Below are 17,841 nucleotides of genomic sequence, written 5' to 3'. Positions count from 1 at the left end.
TTTACTGTGAGCTGTCCGCAAGTCCTATACCCAGAAATTGAAAACACAGAAGAGGGGATGAAACAATTAGGGAAGGGCCCAGAGCCCAGCAGAAGAGGCGTGAAATGAGGCCGGGAGTGAGAGGGAGTGGGGCAGAGGGGTTCTCTCTATGGCAAGCAGAAGCTTCTCCTGAGTTCATGGCAGGTTTGGGGGGGTGGCAGATGGGAGGTGGTGAGCCTCCTGTTTCTCTAACTGGAGCTTTTAATTGTGTGTGGTAGGCAGGAGTGAGTGCTACGTGGGTCAAGTTAATTAAAGCCTATACGTTAAATATAATCATAATCAAGGCCAAGTGAGTCCCTCGCATTAACGGTGCCTCCTGCTCCATCCCCTTGCTTTCCGGGAAGCCTGGGGCAGTCCTTGAGGCATCCTGGGGCCCCCTTACTTCCCAGGAGCAGGTGACAATGGCACTAACACAGGTCTGTGTTTGTGGTGGCAGAAGTGTAAAATAGTTCATCTAGGCAGAGAGTAAAATCTCTGCTGGATATGGTTCCTCCCTCTCTCTTTTCAGGAATAGATTTTTGTTTCTTAGCCCAGAAGTATGCCAAGAAAATGAAATAAAAGTAAAGGGGAAAGAGAGAGACCCAGAGCATGAGCAAGCCAGTAGGAGAGAGTGCGCAAAGTGCCTTTAATTTGAATAGCTTTTCCCCGTGTGAAAAAGCGACAGTTCATTGCAAAATATTTATCTTCATTACGGTTGGTATCATTATTGATGGAGAAGCTCTGCAGACTAATGGGAAAATCTCTATAGGAGGCCTGAATCCAGAGAGCTGTCTCCACCTTGCCTTCGACATGCTGGGTGAACATGGCCTTTAATGTCTAGGTGCCCCAGCTGACCCATCCTTGCAGCCTGGAGAGGAACGTCTTCATGGCTAGATCAGCCTCACAGAGCTGGGAGAGGTCTTCCAGATCAGGGCGTGAGCTCCTCGTGGCACGGACTGCTTGGATCACATGGGCCCTTGCCATGTGGCTGAGTGACTTGTGAATGGCGTAAGGGTGAGCGTGTGTTAAAGGGATAGGTGAATCAATGGATCCGGTTGAACCATTCATTTCTCTGAAGGGGCTGTGTGGGTCCAGAGAGGGGGCTCACATCCATCAGCTGTGGAGTCGGCCTGAGGTTCAGCTCTTCCTTCCCAGAGGCCTCTCTGTCCCTGTCCCTTCTGCTGAGACATGTTGTAAAACATAAATGAGAATGTGCTCTTGTAGTTACTTTTGCTATTCAGAATAAAAGGAGCTTATAAAAATCAAAGTATCATTTATCATGATGGATGTTTGAGAGGCTCAGGTTAGCAGCGTTGGAAGCTGTAATTCACAGTAAAATCAAGCCTTGTATGTGTTCGCCAATCAGCAGCAAAGATGAGGAGCTCTCCGTGTCCCTCCCTCCCAGAGGAGCCCACTGTGGCTCAGAGTGACTGCGGTGGAACTTGCCCAGGACTTCACAGGTAGCAAGGGTTTAGAAGCTGGTTCTGGAACCCAGGTGTGTGGAATCAACACTCAGGGTGAATTCTGCTTCCTAGTGGCCACCTCCTGTGACATTCTGGGGCCTTTCCTCTTGTGAGCAGGAGGGTCCAGGGCTCAGAGCTGTGTTTTCCGGTGCCCGAGTCAGTGGATTAACACAGGAGGTACTGAGAACATCTCTGACTTTGAGGAATTCCTTGAGGGGAACTGACTGTGTCTTCCCAAGCTCATTACCTGGTCTCAGAACTTTATAGCCATACCTCGTAAATTGGTACTGTGTGACATTTGGCTGTTTGCTTGCAAAAGACGTCAGGGGTGATTGAGAGCTCCTGCACGTGGTTTCCGGTATGTGTCAGTGCATGGAAAGCTTGCATAGGATGGAGGCCTTTGTGCACACCCAGCCACCTTCAGGCCCAGGTTTACTGCTTTGAGATTGTAAAGATGCTGAGGAAAGGGAGACTGGTCTTGGCTTTTCCTGTGCCTGCCGTGGACGGCATCTACTTGTCTGGACAAAGATAGCATCACACACGTCTGATGGGGGTGGCTCGCCTTGTCCTAAGGGTGTCATCCAGTACTCTGAGCACACATTCATGCCTCACAGCTGAGGCAGTGAGGCATCCAGGCCATGCGCTCCCTGCCTCTGTCTCCACCCCCCGTCCCCCCCCCTGACTAGCGTCCCTTGCCACACGTCCATCTCAGCATATTACCAACACCTCCTTCTGTCTTGAACCGCTTCCCTTCCCCCAGGGAGTGCTGTGGGTTTGAAATGATGGTCTTTAATCATTTCTTAAGTGACCAGCCCAGAAATCATTTCTTAGTGCCATACACACAAATTAAATCATAAATCCACACTGGGCCCTGCCCAGGAAGGACTGAAGTGCAGCCTGTTTCAGAGCAGAGAGGAGGCCTCCACGGGAGAAGGAAATCAGCATGCACCTAGAGGAAAGGCCGGGGCCTTGGAGAGGAGGAAGAAGTGTCCCTGCTGTCAGAGCTTGGCTGCTATAACAGAGTACCTTAGACTGGCGGCTTAAACAACAGACATTGATTTCTCACAGTTCTCAAGGCTGGGAGATCCAAGATCAAGGTGCTGGCAGATTCTGTGTCTGGTAAGAGCCCCAGTCCTGGTTTGCAGACAGGTGTCTTCTTAAGTCCTCACATGCCCTTTCTTTGGTGCTTGCAGTCAGAGAGACAGAGAGAGAGAGAGAGAGAGCTCCTGTCTCTTTCTCTTTTTATAAGGGCATTAATCCCATCACTGGGGCTCAACTCTTAGGACCTGTAAAGGTACCACCTCCAAATACCATCATGTTGGGGATTAGGGCTTCAACATATGAATTGGGGGAGGGGAACACAAACATTTATTCCGTCACACCTGCTAACAATTTCCCTTTTGCAGAAGGTTCCTTTGCATTTCTGTTGTCTTGCTCTAGACAAAAGAGGTCCTGGAGAATGCACACAGTTATGTTCCAGGCATTAGGAGGTACCCATACATCTCATGGTTAGCAGGTCTGGGCAGACCCATCCAGGGCTGACCTGTCTGTAGCCCACTATCCATAATGAACCAGGCCCGAGAGGTTCTCTCATTACCTGTGAGAGTTCAGAAGAAAGGGGGCAAGCAGGATTACCTGGGAGAGTGAGGAACTGGCAGGCACTCATCAAGAGAGATGTGCTGGTAGGGGTTGAGTATGGTGTTCCTGAAACATGTCTATGATTTCTATTCATTTTGAGGCTCAGTTTAACATTACGGCCCCAGTTAAGTCTAATTTCAGCCTATTTGGAACATCTGATAATCTGTCCCCGTGAAAACAAAGCCTCTGCTTCACTAGGTTGGTTATGGGCATACAGTAAGGACACTACCAAACTTTTAAACATCCTTGACTCTTTCCTACCGTCATGTCTTTGCACATGCCGTTTCCTTTATCTGGAATGTCTTCCTTCATTTGATCTACCTAGTAAACTCCTATTCATGCTTCAAAACCCAGATCAGCCTTCCCTCATTCCTAACTAACATAGAGAGGGGACTGCTTCTTTTCTCACTAGTCCTATACATGCTCTCTTTTCATATTACTCAGGCTATTTTATAATTGCCGTTAGCATTTGGTTCTTCCACCAGGCTTCATGTTCCTTGAGAATGGGGACTCTAGCTGGCTCTGTTCTGTATCTCTAGTGGCCAGGTCAGGGCCTGGATCTAAGGAATGACCTTACAGAGGCTGTCTAGTGAAGTGGTTGGGGCCCTGAGGTGAAAGAGCTGCTGCGTACCTTTTCTTTGCCTCCAGCGTGCTTTGTCTGCATAAGTCACTCGCTGAGTTGAGACTCTGAGTTTCTTGTTCTGCAAAATGGGAGAAATAAAGCCAGTGCTTTGACTATTTCAGAAACCTACGAAGAAGATGAATCTGAGAGTGGGTTGGTGGGGGAACGTGTCAAAATGCTTTAGCTCCTTGAAAAATTCCATTAGAAAGTCAAGGTGTTGGTATTGCAATTATTATTTGATTCCCAAATGGTGAGAGCGCTTCCAGAAATGTGCTTTGCTTGATGAACCAATACATTTTCAGCCCCCACTGATGAGTTTGGGAATCGAATACCTGTCATCTTGAAATAATTGACACATCTTGGTGAAGCGCTTACATTCCTCTGATGAAATTCTGGATTCTTATTGAAAGCGAGGAGAAAGACATGTTACGTGGGAGCAATATTGTTTTATGGACCTTTATCTTGGTTATTAACAAATGAGCGTTACGTGTAGAAATGGGAAAGGGGGAATTCAGTAATGAAGTTTCATAGGATTATAATGATTATTAGCCTGATGATGATGAAATCCAGATTATATTGCATGTGGTTTCCTTGGCACTCACTGTTCTGTGGCCCCTAAGGCTGATGGACAGCGGGCTGGCTACTTTTGTCCGTATACCCTACCCTGAAGTTATGTGGGAAGTGGGCATAAAGGTGGTAGGCCCCTTTAGCATATTTGGATTGGGGGATCAGTAAACAATAATAATTACAGGCGCCCGCATGCCATGTCAATAGCAAATATCTTACACACTCAGAAACTGGCCCCCACTAGAGGTAGGAGCAGTTAGTGCCACTGACCAGCTACCTGCAGTGCTGCTGAGCTGCCCAAGCACCCTCTAGAAAAGGCATCCGACCCACCATTTACACCCTCTTCATTTCCCTCTGCTCACCAGGAGCCTCTGGGAAGATGAATTTGCCTTTCGGAGCAGGCCTCTGCACAGTACCCAGTGACCACATCCATACATCACCTTTTTACATCTGGTCAGGAATTCAGGCAGGCAGGGACTCAGAGGTCTCAGAGCCAGCGTACGACATAGACCACAGTTTTTTGTGTTTTTTTCCCCTCCCTCTGGAGGCAGGAAAAGTAGGGCAAGATGCCTTCAGTAAGCAGAAATGAAATACACTTGTCCGTTTCCCAAGCTTCTCATCTGAACTCATGTGCACTCGAATGCATGTTCCTGAGCCTTAGTGCGCGTGCCCATAAATGCAGAAGGCCCCCATCCCCATGAATAACTTACCTTAGCAAATAACTGGAAAGGGCATCAGCATTGAAGCCTGGCAGACCTGGTTTTGAATTCTGCCTCTGCCACAGTCTAGCTGTGAAGATCAGGCGAGTTGTTTTACCCCTCTGAGCCCTAACATCATAGCCAGTGAAACTGGAGATAAGGACTGTTGCTCTGTCTTTACAGATGAAACGGAGATTCAGACAGATGACAGAACTCAATTCCTATGGCCATAAGTCATGTAGCCTGTTACTCGGGCTGGTGCTCTTGTCCCCATGAAGTTATGCTGGCCATAATTTATATTTAATGTGATACACACTAACTTTTGTTGCTTCCAAGGAAATTTACTTGATTTTAAGATACTCCAGCCAATGAGCTATCAAGTCTCTGGAGTCAGTCAGGCAGCCCAAGTTCAATGCCTGGCTTCACCACTGACGGGGACCTTGGACAAGCTGCTGACCTTATTTGAGCCTCAGTTTCTTCCTGTGCAAAATGGGAATAATTGTAGCACTCTTAGGGCTATTATGAGCATAAAATGAGATCATGCTGAGCACCTGGCCCATGAAAAGTGCTTATTTAAATGCTGGCTACTATTGTTATTAACATTATTGTTACTCATATCAACACAACTTTATAACCAATTTCTGCAGGTGGTAGTCAGCTTGGCAACCTATGGACCTTTCGCTAGAGAGATGTGGAGGTGGGAGCGGGCTGGTCCAACATCCCACCCTATCCTGTGCTCCGCAGGACATGCTAGTCTCTCATTTAATAAAAGAGCTTTACTGGCCTGACCCAGAAGCCTGGGGGTGGAGGATGGACAAGGAGGAGTGGGCCCCTTCTGTTGTAGTGGAGGGAACCAGCAGAGTAGTCTCCTGTCCAGCTAGGTTCCTGTCATCCCTTCGGCCCTGGACTTGTTCCCTTTGGGGGAAGGCCTTTCCCAAGTTGCTCAGCAGGACCTGCCCCCACTTGCCTCCCTCCTACTACCCCCCCCACCCCCGCCCTCCCTTGGGTCTGTACCTGCTACTCCTTCCCTAGGTCCTCCCTGATGTGGGGCCTTCAGTTGAATGGCTCTTCCCATAAGTGCACATTGAGATCTAAGTGCTAAGTGCACCCTTAACACCTCTGATCTTTGCTGCAAGCTTCTCCCTTAATCATGTTTAACTGACAAACCTGAAGGCAGTTTGTAATGCTAATGTTCATCCAGGAACTGCAAATAGGGAGGACACAGAGCATTCTGGAAATTACCTCTCAGCACTTGGGAATAAATGGTCACTCTGGAGAACACAGCTATCTGATGCTCTCCTGCCTCCCCTGCCCTGCAGCAGGAGCCCTCCCCAGCTGCTCTCATTGTAGTAGCCATGGGTCTGCTCACGGCCTCCTAGTGTGGGCCCTGCTCAACTGTTCAGAAGAAGGGCATCCTCCCTATTCTAGAATTCTAGAACCCTCGAACCCCCTTTCTGTGGTCAGAGGCTACTGCAGATTTGGTGAGGTTCCTGAGCAAAAGTCATGGGACAGACAAAGTAAATTCTGCCAAATTATCTGCCTTTTGGCCTTTTGGATAAATGTCATACAATGGTTGTGCCTTATCACGTTCACTCCTACTTGGAGAACCTTGGGGGATGAGTATAACCTTATTATTTCAGTATTGATTATATTACTTCTGGTTGTTTCACTTTTCCAGAGTAGACTCTGGGACTTGCAAAGGGCTACATCCACTGTCACTGCAATTTAGGAGCTGAGATGGGGTAGAACCCTGGCGAGGGTGTGGCAGAGCCGGTTAGATCTAACTTTGATTCCTCTGTGACCTTGGACAGGCCACCTTTCTCTCACATTCTGCCAGGAGGCCCTTGCCACACTCTTTGGCTGACAGACAAGGCCGAGGCAGTTTGGAGGAAGGATTCCTATCCTTTATCTGTCGAACAGCTCTGGCAATGCAGCTTGAGAATTTCAGCCTCAAAGCTTTTGCTCCTTCATTACCATAAAATAAAAATCATTTCTTTTGCTTACTTGTCTCACTTGAACGGTGTGTTACAGATTTATGTGTTTATGACTTGGTGACCTGGGGAGAAGCTGGAAATTCCACTGTGCCCATCTCTACTCCTGGGTTTCTGTAAAGGTCACAGCAAAATTATTTTATCAAGTACACCACAGAAGGGGAAAATCTTAATCTTATATTATACATATGCAGCACTTGACCTTCTCTTGAGATGCAGCACCTCTTAGCTACACTTACTTAAACATAATGCGGCTCTTCCCCGGATGCACATAGAGAGAATAATTAGGTGCCCTGGCATCCCAGCCGGAGAGGAGGCTGCACCGTGGGGCTGACCTCGAAGATGAGAAGGAGAAAGAGTTGAAGGCAGTGGGGGCAGGGATGGGGTAAGCCCTGCAGAGCTGCAGCAGGCTCGTTCTGATGATGGGTCACGTGGGCAGGTGGAGCAGACACCGTGGCTTGCTCTGCCTCCCCTGCTGACTGTGGACCTTTGGTAAAAGTCATTCAGTGCCTGCTCCCAGCCTCAGTTTCCCCATCATAGGTATGGGATGTGCCATCTTTGATCCATGAAGAGTGGCTACCTGGGGCATTGTGTTAAAGATCCTGAGTTCTGGTCTGGGTTGAGTGGGAATGAGAGCTGTGATTGATTAGTGATATCTGCATGTGGGGTAGTGATTGTAGCAGTGCTGGCTAACCTTGTTCTAGGGTATTTCTAAGGTCTTTTCCCACTCTGGCTACATGTGATTTGTGGACTTGTCAAAGCCCCGGGGCAATGAAACTTGGAAAGGGAAAAACAATAACAAGCTTTCCTAAGAGAAGAGTACTATTTGCTTTGTCAGGTTTTGGAGGGGAAATGATATTTGTGTGTGATGCATCCAAACATGGTTGGTTTTTTTGTTTCTTTTTTCTTTTCTTTCTTTCTTTTTTTTTTTTTTTCATACTTGCTCTGTGAAAAGCAGAGAGAGCAGAGGAAAGCAGTGCTATTTTTCTGGGTGTGATGACTCACCAGACCCAACCATCTGTGTGTGTGCAGGTGGCCAGCCCATGCCCCCTGGCCCACAGGAAAGAATGAGGAGCCCTGGGTGACTTCTCACCATTGTCCAGCCTTAAGAAACACAGTGAGAAGTCACCTTCGTCCATCTTACGAACTTGGTTATAAATTATTTTTTAAGGGAATCCATCAAGGTCTGTGTCAGGGGAAGTACTTAAAATAGGTTTTTCTCAAAGGGTAAACACTTCAGTTGGAAAATGTGGGAAGCTGCCTGACTTCCAGCATATGTCCCCCTAGCCTGCTGCCCAGAGCTACCAGATTGATGGTGTTTTTAGAACTTTGGCAGCCAAGCTCTGACGTTTATGGAGACAGGGCCTGCGAAGGGGACATCTGGGGATTCCCTACCCACCCCCCTGGCATAGAAGTGGAAGCTTAGGCCTGACAGCCCTGGTGGCCCAATGGGGCCAATCAGGAGAGATGACCTTGGAGCCCCTTAGAGTGGCTGAAGTGATCTGACCCTCGCCTTCCTGTTTGTTGGGTCCCAGGGGCCCTGCGAAACATCTCCTTGGTGATGAAGAGGGAAATGGGGAGGCCATGCTCTCTTAAACATGTCGGTCTTGGCTACTGGCAGGGTGCTTCTGCTCTCTTCTAAAGACCAGACCACCCACCTCATCACCTCTGCCCCAGCCCCCAGCACAGACTCACCTACCTCTTTCACCACCTGGCTACAACATTGACTGTCTTCCAGGAGGCTTTGCCCTGCCCTTAGAGCCCGACACTTTGAGAATTCCATCCCCATCTGGCCATTTGCTGCCTCTGGATTGGGGGCTCCTCCAGGCCCCTTTCCACTTCCGATTCCCCGCACATCTGCCACCTCTCCTAAACAAAGCCTTCTTCTTTCCTAATGTAAGAAAAGTGACTCTCATCTTTAACTTGGGGTGCATAGAAAGTGCCCCCAAATGCGTGTTGCATGTAATGAATGAGACTAGCATATCACAGGGAAAGGCTCTGTTGGACTAAAGCTTTAGGAAGCAGCCAGGGGCTTTCCGCAGCTACTGGCTGTCCAGGTGACCTGTGGGAGAGGGGCTCAGGTAGTGTTGCATCTTCTGAGTCCAGTAAATAAAGTAGATGCATGGCTGGCTCTCCACTAGCGGCCTCTCCCTATCCCATTACCGAGTCCTGGAGGCTCTTCTGGCCGCTGAGGATTCCTGACTCTGAAGACTGTTGCATCCCTTCCTCGGTGCAGGAGCTGCTTGAGCCCTGTTTGGAGGCTGGCAGTTAGAGGATGGACAAAATTGGGGAGCAATCACAGCCAGCTCCAAGGGGAGCCCAGTCCCGGTTTGTGAGTGAGCCCTCACCACCTCCCTTCCCTGCTGTGGGCCCTTTCCTAATATCACTCCCAATCCCCTCAAAGTCATGGACATCATGGACACAGTGGACACACTGCCAGGGCATTGGATATTTAAAAGAGAATTCCAGAGGGGCGCCTGGGTGACTCAGATGGTTAAGCATCTGACTTCGGCTCAGGTCACGATCTCATATCTCACGGTTCGTGAGTTCAAGCCCCCTGTCGGCTCTGTGCTGACAGCTCAGGGCCTGGAGCCTGCTTTGGATTCTGTATCTCTGCCCCTCCTCTGCTCATACTCTGTCTCTTTCTCTCTCTCTCTCAAAAATAAAGAAACTGACTAACTAACTAAATAAATAAATGAGAACTCCAAAAAGCAGAAAGTGTAAACTCAAGTGGATGCAATGTGGAGGGTGGGTTCAGTGCTTATCTGCTGAGTGAATGAGTCAGTGATCCCAGTGAGTCACTAGGTCCTCCTTTTCTAAATGACTCTTGAATCTACTTCTCCCTGTTTGTATTACCCTGATAATGATCATTCTTTCTGGGCCACTGTGTCTCTCCCTAACTATCCCCACCCCTCCAGTCCTTTCTGTTCCCAGAAGCCAGTGTGATCTTTCAGAAACAAAAGTCTGATTGTAGTTCTTCCAAATTTTAAGTCCAATCAGTGGCTTCCATGACCTGATGATAATAAGATAATAAAGCTGTTTGATGACATGAACTCAGGTTACGTCTCTAGACAGCCTCCTCCTTGCCACGTGACCCCTGCCTACCCCATGTGTGCTTTCTGCCTAGCCATGGAAACACTGCTCTCAGTTTCTTGACTGAGTCACATTCTTTCTCCTGGGACTTTGTGCATGCTGCTCTCTCCTTGTGGAGGCCTCTCTGTCTTCCCTCACTAACCCATCTTACCTCTGCCAATCTGTACAGCTCTTAGTCTTTGTGTCTTAATTTGGATGCTACTTCCCTGAGACCCTCCAAGATGGGGTTAGGTCCCTGCTCCGGCCTCCCCACCCTGATTCCCGCTCTTAGAATTTCCAGTCTAGAGTCTGCCTTCCTCCACCAGGATGTCCGCTCCATCAGGGGGGACCTTGTGTGTTTTGTATCCCACTGCCAAGCACAGCTCCAGGTATACAGTAAGTGGTCACCTTAAATAACTTAAATTCATCCTGGCACCTCTCAGAAAACACCCAGTTGCTATTTATTGAGGAGATGCTACATTCCAGAAAGTTTATATACATTACACTGATCTTCACAAAGCTGTGAGAAAGCTCTGTTTTACAGAGAAGGGGGCTGAGATTCGGAGGATTAAGTAACTTGTTTAAGATCACACAACCAGTTAAGTGGCAGTTTTCCTGGACCCAAGGCTATGATGTTTCTACTGTACCAGGTAGTCAAGAACAGTGGTTCTCAAAGTGGAACCTGCATCAGGTCTCTTGGAGGGCTTGCTATAACACTTTCATCACTGGGCTCCACCCCAGAGTTTCTGGCTCAGTAGGTTTAGAGTGGGGTCAGGCACTCTGCATTTCTGCAAGTTCCCAGGGGATGCTGCTGCTGCTGGTCTGGAGACCACAGTTGGAGAATCACTGGCCTAGATCATTAGGAAACACCTGGGTTTGCCTTATGGCTACCCCCACTCTCTAGCCACACTGACCTTGGGCAAAGACTACAGGATGCAGTTCTGAGCTCCCTTCTGAGAAGCTCTGATGCCTCCCACATCTGGACCTGGCCTTGGCTGTGCTGTGCCTGGCTGCTCTCTGGGGACGGACTGCCATTGCTGACAAGGATCTGAGTGCCTGCCCCTCCCCCTGGGACCCTGCACTTCTGTTTGTCATCCTTCAGTCCTGACTGGTAATCTCCCCATTCCCACTCCACCCAGGCAGAGGCCTCCGTCTCCACCCCACCTCTTTAACAACTTCCATGCTGATTGATGCATTCTAGGCTCGCTGCTGCTGCTGCTGTCTGAACAGCTTAATAGCACTGGAAGTTACAGTCTTGTCTGTGTCGCGGTGCCTGCAACATTCATCAATTTCAGCAAGTGTCACCAAGAGTGATATGAGTGTGTGACACAGCTAAGTATCCCCTCTGCACAGGCCATTACAGCTGGCACCTGGCCCAGGGAGGCAGAAACTGGAGACCCGTTTGGCTTCGTTTGTGCAGGTCGACATAGACGCGCACCTCCTGCATGGCCCCTTTAAATGCTTTGTGTTCCTAGCAACCTCTAGGACTATCCAGAGTTTCCCCAGGCAAGCCAGCCCCCTGCTCTCTGTCTTGGCACATTCTCTTCCCTTTGCCCCACCTTCCCATTTCTGCATCAGCTGTTACCCATCTTTCAAGGCCTGTGCACATCTACCTTCTCCAAGAAGCCTTCCCAGCTCGTCTTCACTCTCCCCGAAACCTGCAGCAGGGGGCATCTCCACTCTTGTCGTAGAGTTTTTCTCAGTAAATGGCCCACCCTGACCTGCTGTGCTCAGCTTAGCTCCCACTGGGATGCCCTGGGGTTGCTCAGGGAGGTCCATTTCTGGGAAAAGCAAAGACTTCTGGTAAGAGTGGACACAGGTATCTCAGCACAGGGGTCCAGCATCTTCTCCCTTCCATGGAGCATCATGCCTGGGGTTCCAAAGTCAATAACCCATGGTGCCAGCCACCCAATAATGTGAAGGTGTTGGAGACATTCGGCCACAGTAATGACTACATACCAGGCTCTACGTGGGACCACAAGAGCTCTGGGAAGAGCTGGGCAGAACTGTGCACATGCCCTGCAGGAAGCTCTTGTGTCTCTCCCCTTCTGCCGCCACCACTCATCCCGTAGTTCCCTGCGGCTGCCCCCAGAGGCTCTTCTGCCTTACCTACAGAGCAGGAGCAAAGCGTGGAGAGGAAAGGAAGGTTTCAGGAGCAGAGAGTTGAGCTAAAGGCTATGGCCAAGGGTGAGTGCCTTGCCCAGCTCACTGTCGCCCCTAGAGGCAGGCAGACCTCACTGGCCAGCTGCTGGCCTGCACCTGCCTGTAGAAAAAGACACCGGGTTCTTAAGCAGGGAATGAATATTCATGGGCATGAACCCTTGCAAACTCATTTGGGGAAAAAAATTAGATCAGGAGAAGTAATCAGATTATTAAAAAGAAAGCAAGGACAGAAGGCGGCAGTGGAGGGAAGAATCACATTTAAAATGCAAGGAGAGATTTCCTTCCTGTGGAGTAGCTGTGACCCCCTGGACCATGCACTGGGAATAGTTAAGCTCTCTCACATTTCTGCTGCATAAAAATGTTGTGTTTTGAGGCTTCAGTGGATGAGGGAGGGGCAGAGGCAATGTGTACCCTCCACGTACGAAAATTATAAAATAATGTTTTGAGGTTTTCATTTTATCTTCCTTGGCTATCAGAAAAAAATCATGAGAGCTAAAGAGGCTCTGGTGAGTGCTGAGTGACAGGTTAAAGGGCTCCAATAAAGATTAGATGGTCCACTATCTCCTGAGGAAATTGCATAAAAGTGGTTATTCCCTCTTGCTTCTATTAATTTCCTTTTCCTGGCTGCTTGGAAATGCTTCATAACCTGATGCTGCAGATGGGGACGAGAGGCGCTTTCCATTATCTCAATCACTGCACTGTTTATGAGACACTTAATCTGTTTCTTTATAAAGTAATAGTACTGTAGGTGATGGATTTAGTGTCACTGGTAGCCTGCGTGCAGGGACGGGAGGGGAGGGGTGTTCTCGAGAGCATTGTAAGCACCAGGTAATTTGTTACATGGTTGAGGCTCTGAGAAGTTGGGTGGGCGTTTCGAGGTGACCTTCGGATATCAGCTAGAGGTCACATGTACCGGTCCCTTGTCACTTGAAAAGGGAGAGAAACACTGTGCGTTTTGCCTGGGGAATGGCAAATACACACATGCTTAGGGACCTGGTACTCAGGTCTCGTCTCTTCCTCTCTGCGAGAGTTGGGGGTGGGGAGGTGCCACCCAGAAGCTCTATTTATCACTTGTCTGAACTGTGATCACTTGCAATAGAGGGAAACAAACTCCCTTTTCTTAAGGAAACAAAGCAGTCCGGGCTGTGCTGGTGTCAGAACCGTACAGGCCTGCACTTACAGGTGTCTTACTGACAAAGGTCTTGTGCCAACATACGGCCAGGCGCATGCAGCTCTTCTCTTCCCACTCACCTCCTGGAATAGTGATGAGCCCCTTCCGGCTGAGATAAGGACTGGGCACTCTCTGACCTACTTTCTCTTCCTACCTCTCCTGTTCTTCCAGCTCTTCCTTTTTTTGCCTCGTCTTTGCTTCTCCTGAAACTTGCCTCCTCGTTGCCACAAGAAAATGCTTCTTCTGGTCCTCATCTCACAAGGACAGAGCCGCATCCTGACGCACACCCTGCCTGACGAGTCCCCTCCGCCTGTACACGCAAATATCGCCCAGGTCATCCCGTATGGGAATCAGCTTTCATTTCCATTGTCTACCTCCCCTACCTGGAAGGGTGCCTCCCGATGCCTGCCCCCACCTCCTGCACTCTGCTGTCCTAGCAAAAGGTCTCTAGCTTCGGGCAGCTCTTCTGTAAACATTTGTTGAATGAGGGGCTTGTAACTGTAGTGATTGTGCTGACCATACTTTTATATCAAGAGAGAGGCAACGCTGAGTTTTGCTTTAATGATATTAAAGCAAAGAACTGTGCTGTCTACATCGAAATTATTTGAAAGTTTGTATATGTGCTTGGTTAGTTTATCACAGTATTTAATTACTAGTTTCGTAAAACTGTAGAGCCTGTAGGCAGGTATGCCGTCAGCAGGCTGCCAGAGCCCCCACCATTCTTCACTGTGTTACTCCCACCTGCTTTACATATTCAGGTGACTTATTTGGGCTGAGATCCTTTGCTTTTGCTTCTCTTGGCCTAAATACTCTTTGTTAGAATCTACCCAGAAGCTCCATGTATCACCTCTAATTAAAGCTGCATTTTCTCAAGGGGCAGCATAATTTTCTTATTTATTTTTCTATGTTAAATTTCTAGTATAATAACAATGTTGTTAACTTCTGTGTCTTATTAGTGGTGTCTGATACCAGATGAGTTAAACAGGCTTTGTAGAATAGCCTGGCACTTTAACCATTATTTAAGGCATTAATTCTGTGAGAAAATATAGCTCAAGTATGCTTACAAGTTACGATCTAAAACTTTAATAACTGAACCTAGAAATGTTGCTTCTTTATAAATTAGGGGATGCCTAGACACAGGTTTTATTAAAATGTTAACTTATGGAATCTGAATATTAAGGAGATTCATTTTATAGTTACACGTAAATATATTTCCAGATGTAATAATTCACCATTATACAAATCAGAAATAATCTGTGCAGAAACACATTCATCACTTGGATTCAAAGATCAATTTGCCTGCTTTGGGACCCCAAACTTATATTCTGATCCTGAATTCTACAAGTTCCTGCAAAGAAAACTTCCTTTTCAACAGGGAGTGGGGTAAGCAGTAGCAGAAAGAAATTAGCATTATTTAGCATTTATTAATGCTAGGAACATTTTCATATTTGAGTGTATTAAATTCTAATCATCTGTGGGAGTTGTGAGAAATGTGAGTTCCTTTTTTATAGATCCTTAATACAGACAAGCAGGTTGAGGCTCTGAGGCATTACATAACTTTCCAGTGGTCACTCAGCTAGGAACCAGTAGATCCAGGAATGGGACCCAGGGCTGTCTGATCACTGCCCAGTGTTCACTGTCCTGGAAAGGATGGAGTCACCACCCCTCCCAAGACCTCTCTCCCCAACCTTTCTCTGAGCTTCTCTCCCTAAAGTTCAGCTTGGACTTGCTTTCCTCCATTTCCTCCCCTTGTGGCCTTCCTAGAATCTAGAGACTTCAGGGCACCCAGTTCTGTCTGAGTTTCTTCCATCCGAAATCTCAAAGGAAGGCACTTTCTAAATCCCCTGCTACTTGTGGATATCAGGATGATTGTTTATGCTTTTAACTTATTAAATGCAAAACAAGTAGGCTTTTAAAGGCTGGAAAGCAAGTGAAAACACCTTGTTCCTCCTGGACTGATACATTAAGAAGATTACAGTGTAGCAGGCGACCCATGAATACATTCAGTTCACCACTCTCCTCTCCCCCAGTTTCCAGGGAAAGGGCTTCTGCTATGCTTGGGCAGCACAGGCCTGGGATTTCTCTGTGTTCTTCAGCTCTAGAACTGAATGGCCCAGCAACACTGGATGATTTACAATGGAAAGGGTCAAATACTTCTCAGAGAAGACAAGGAAGAGATGTGGAAAGAAGCAAGGGAAGAAGAGGAAAGAAAGGGAGAGACTTTACTGAGTGGACTTGGAAAGATAGATTAGTAAACCACAGTGTAGGATACTTTGGGTTTGCCACTCAGGGGCAGCACTGATATTTTATTTGTTGAATCTTTAGTAAAAATGTAATTTTTTTCTTTCTCCTGAGAAGCTTCTTTTGAATGTGCTGGGGTGGGTGGTGGTCAAATGGCCCATTTATACATGGGTTACAACCAGAAATCTTACTGGATCATCTAAACAACTTTTACGCTAGTGTGTTCCATGGAACTTGAATCTCAGGGGATGCTCTACAAAATAGGGCTTCTTGTTGAGAAAACAGCATTCTGTATTCCATTTTTGGAAGTTCTTAGAAATTCTATAATAAAAAATGAGATTAACTTTTTCAATGTACATTTTCAAAATACCTGGCCACAGAAGACTTTTGTAAGTAACAGGTATTAACAATCCAAAGAACATGGACTCCATAGAATACTCTTGGGTAATGCCACTCCAGAGCATTCCATTTCAGAAATTACCTCTCATCAGAGATGAACTCCTGCCCCAGGGCATTTCCAGAATAACGAAACCCTGTACTTCACTTCAAAAGAGCAAAGGAGTGCAAAAACTTTACCAGCATAGGAAGTAGTCCTTCCTTCTTGTCATAGTAGAAAAGCTGTGGGTATTTTTCAGATAGTTTATATGTATATCATCACTATCATTTCTCCCACTGTGTAATTCTGGGTAACTTTTTTAACCTCTCCGTGTCCCAATTTCCTCATTAGCAAAATGGAGATAATAATAGCAACCCCATAGAGTAATGCATGCAAGGCACTTAACAAGAATGTTTAACAGATGGTGGCTACTGCTATTATTAAAGAATACTCTGTACTTTCCGGAGGGAACAATATATTTGATAAGATGAGCTTTGTGTAAGCAGAAGCCATTATAATGGTATTTCTGTTGCAGTGACAATCACACTGTATTATAATTGTATGACTACACTAGATCAAGAGCTCCTTGAGGGCAAGCTCTGTTCTCTAAATTCCCTGGATCATATTCTCAGAAGAGTCACAGTAAATGTTTGTTGAATGAATTAGTGAGGAAGTCAAATGAGTTGACCATGCAGTAAGTTTTAGTCTGTCTCAAAGGAGGATGACTCAGAGCAGGTTTCCTGGAGACAAGGAGAGTCGGGAGCTGTGATGGTGAGGAAGGGCCTAAGGGAAGTAGGACAGGCAGAAGCAGTCTTTTGAGGAATCTACAAGGAGGAGACCAGATGTCTGGAGTAGAGAGTCTCTGTAGATGAGGCCTTTTGAAAGCCTGAGGGGTGGCCTGGAGCCAGACTTTTTGGGGCATGGCTTCTCACAGGCTGACCACAGAGAGAACTAAGAAAAAATGCCTCATATCTGAGGGTATCTCTAGTGGGCATTGGGCTGTACCAGGCATTCCAGACCTTCTCCTCTGCAATGTACATGATAGATGACCTCAAGTACGTGACATATTCCCTGGTACACTGCCTGAAAAGCCTCCTCCTCCTCCTCCTTCTCCTTCTCCTCCTCCTCTTCCTCTTCCTCTTCCTCTTCCTCTTCCTCTTCCTCTTCCTCTTCCTCCTCCTCCTCCTCCTTCTCCTTCTTCTTCTTTTTTTTTTTTTTTTTTGCCACAGCCCCTGAAGCATTTCAAAATGCAATTAAGGGAGAATGATGTTGTTAAGCCAGTAACCTTGAAACCACTTTAATTTCTTTTTAAAGAACCACTCATGAATTTCAGCTCTTTACCATCATTCATAACAAATGCTTGTTAACACAGCTCACAGGGTCCCTCATGTGTGTTGCAACATGACATTTAAGAACCATGGGTCCAGTCCATTGTAAACCAGGAACCCTTTCCATCTGAGGATACCAGGTGAGATTTTTTTTCAATGAGTGGTTCAGGGTAAGGCCCTGGCTGTTAACCAGGTGGAAGAGGGAGGGAATAACCATTTATAAAGCACTTATGTCCCAGACAATGAGCTACACATTAGATTCATTTTCTCAATTAAATCTCTTGACACACCTGAAAGGGAAGAATCATTATTCATATTGTTCAAGTGAGAGAGGCCATTGGTACCAGGAAGGTATATTTCACTAAGGATGTTCGAAGAATTGCAAGTGTTAAATAAGGGTTTCCTCAATCTGAAATGCTCACTTTGTGCAAGGTATCTCAATATCCTTTTCTGGGAGGCAGAATCTTTCATTTTCCACAGGAAGAGAAGGGCC

The 17,841-nt window shown here is 47.1% G+C and overlaps 1 protein-coding gene across 2 annotated transcripts in view; it reads left to right on the top strand.

Moving 5' to 3' along the window:
• The window catches only part of EPHB1 (EPH receptor B1), a 430,079-nt gene that overhangs the window by 268,240 nt on the left and 143,998 nt on the right, over nucleotides 1-17,841 (top strand). The gene's annotated exons all lie outside the window — the stretch shown is intronic.

Source organism: Felis catus, chromosome C2 (assembly GCF_018350175.1).
Source record: "Felis catus isolate Fca126 chromosome C2, F.catus_Fca126_mat1.0, whole genome shotgun sequence".
In the NCBI taxonomy this organism is placed as follows: domain Eukaryota; kingdom Metazoa; phylum Chordata; class Mammalia; order Carnivora; family Felidae; genus Felis; species Felis catus.
This window is presented reverse-complemented; position numbering and strand designations above follow the sequence as displayed.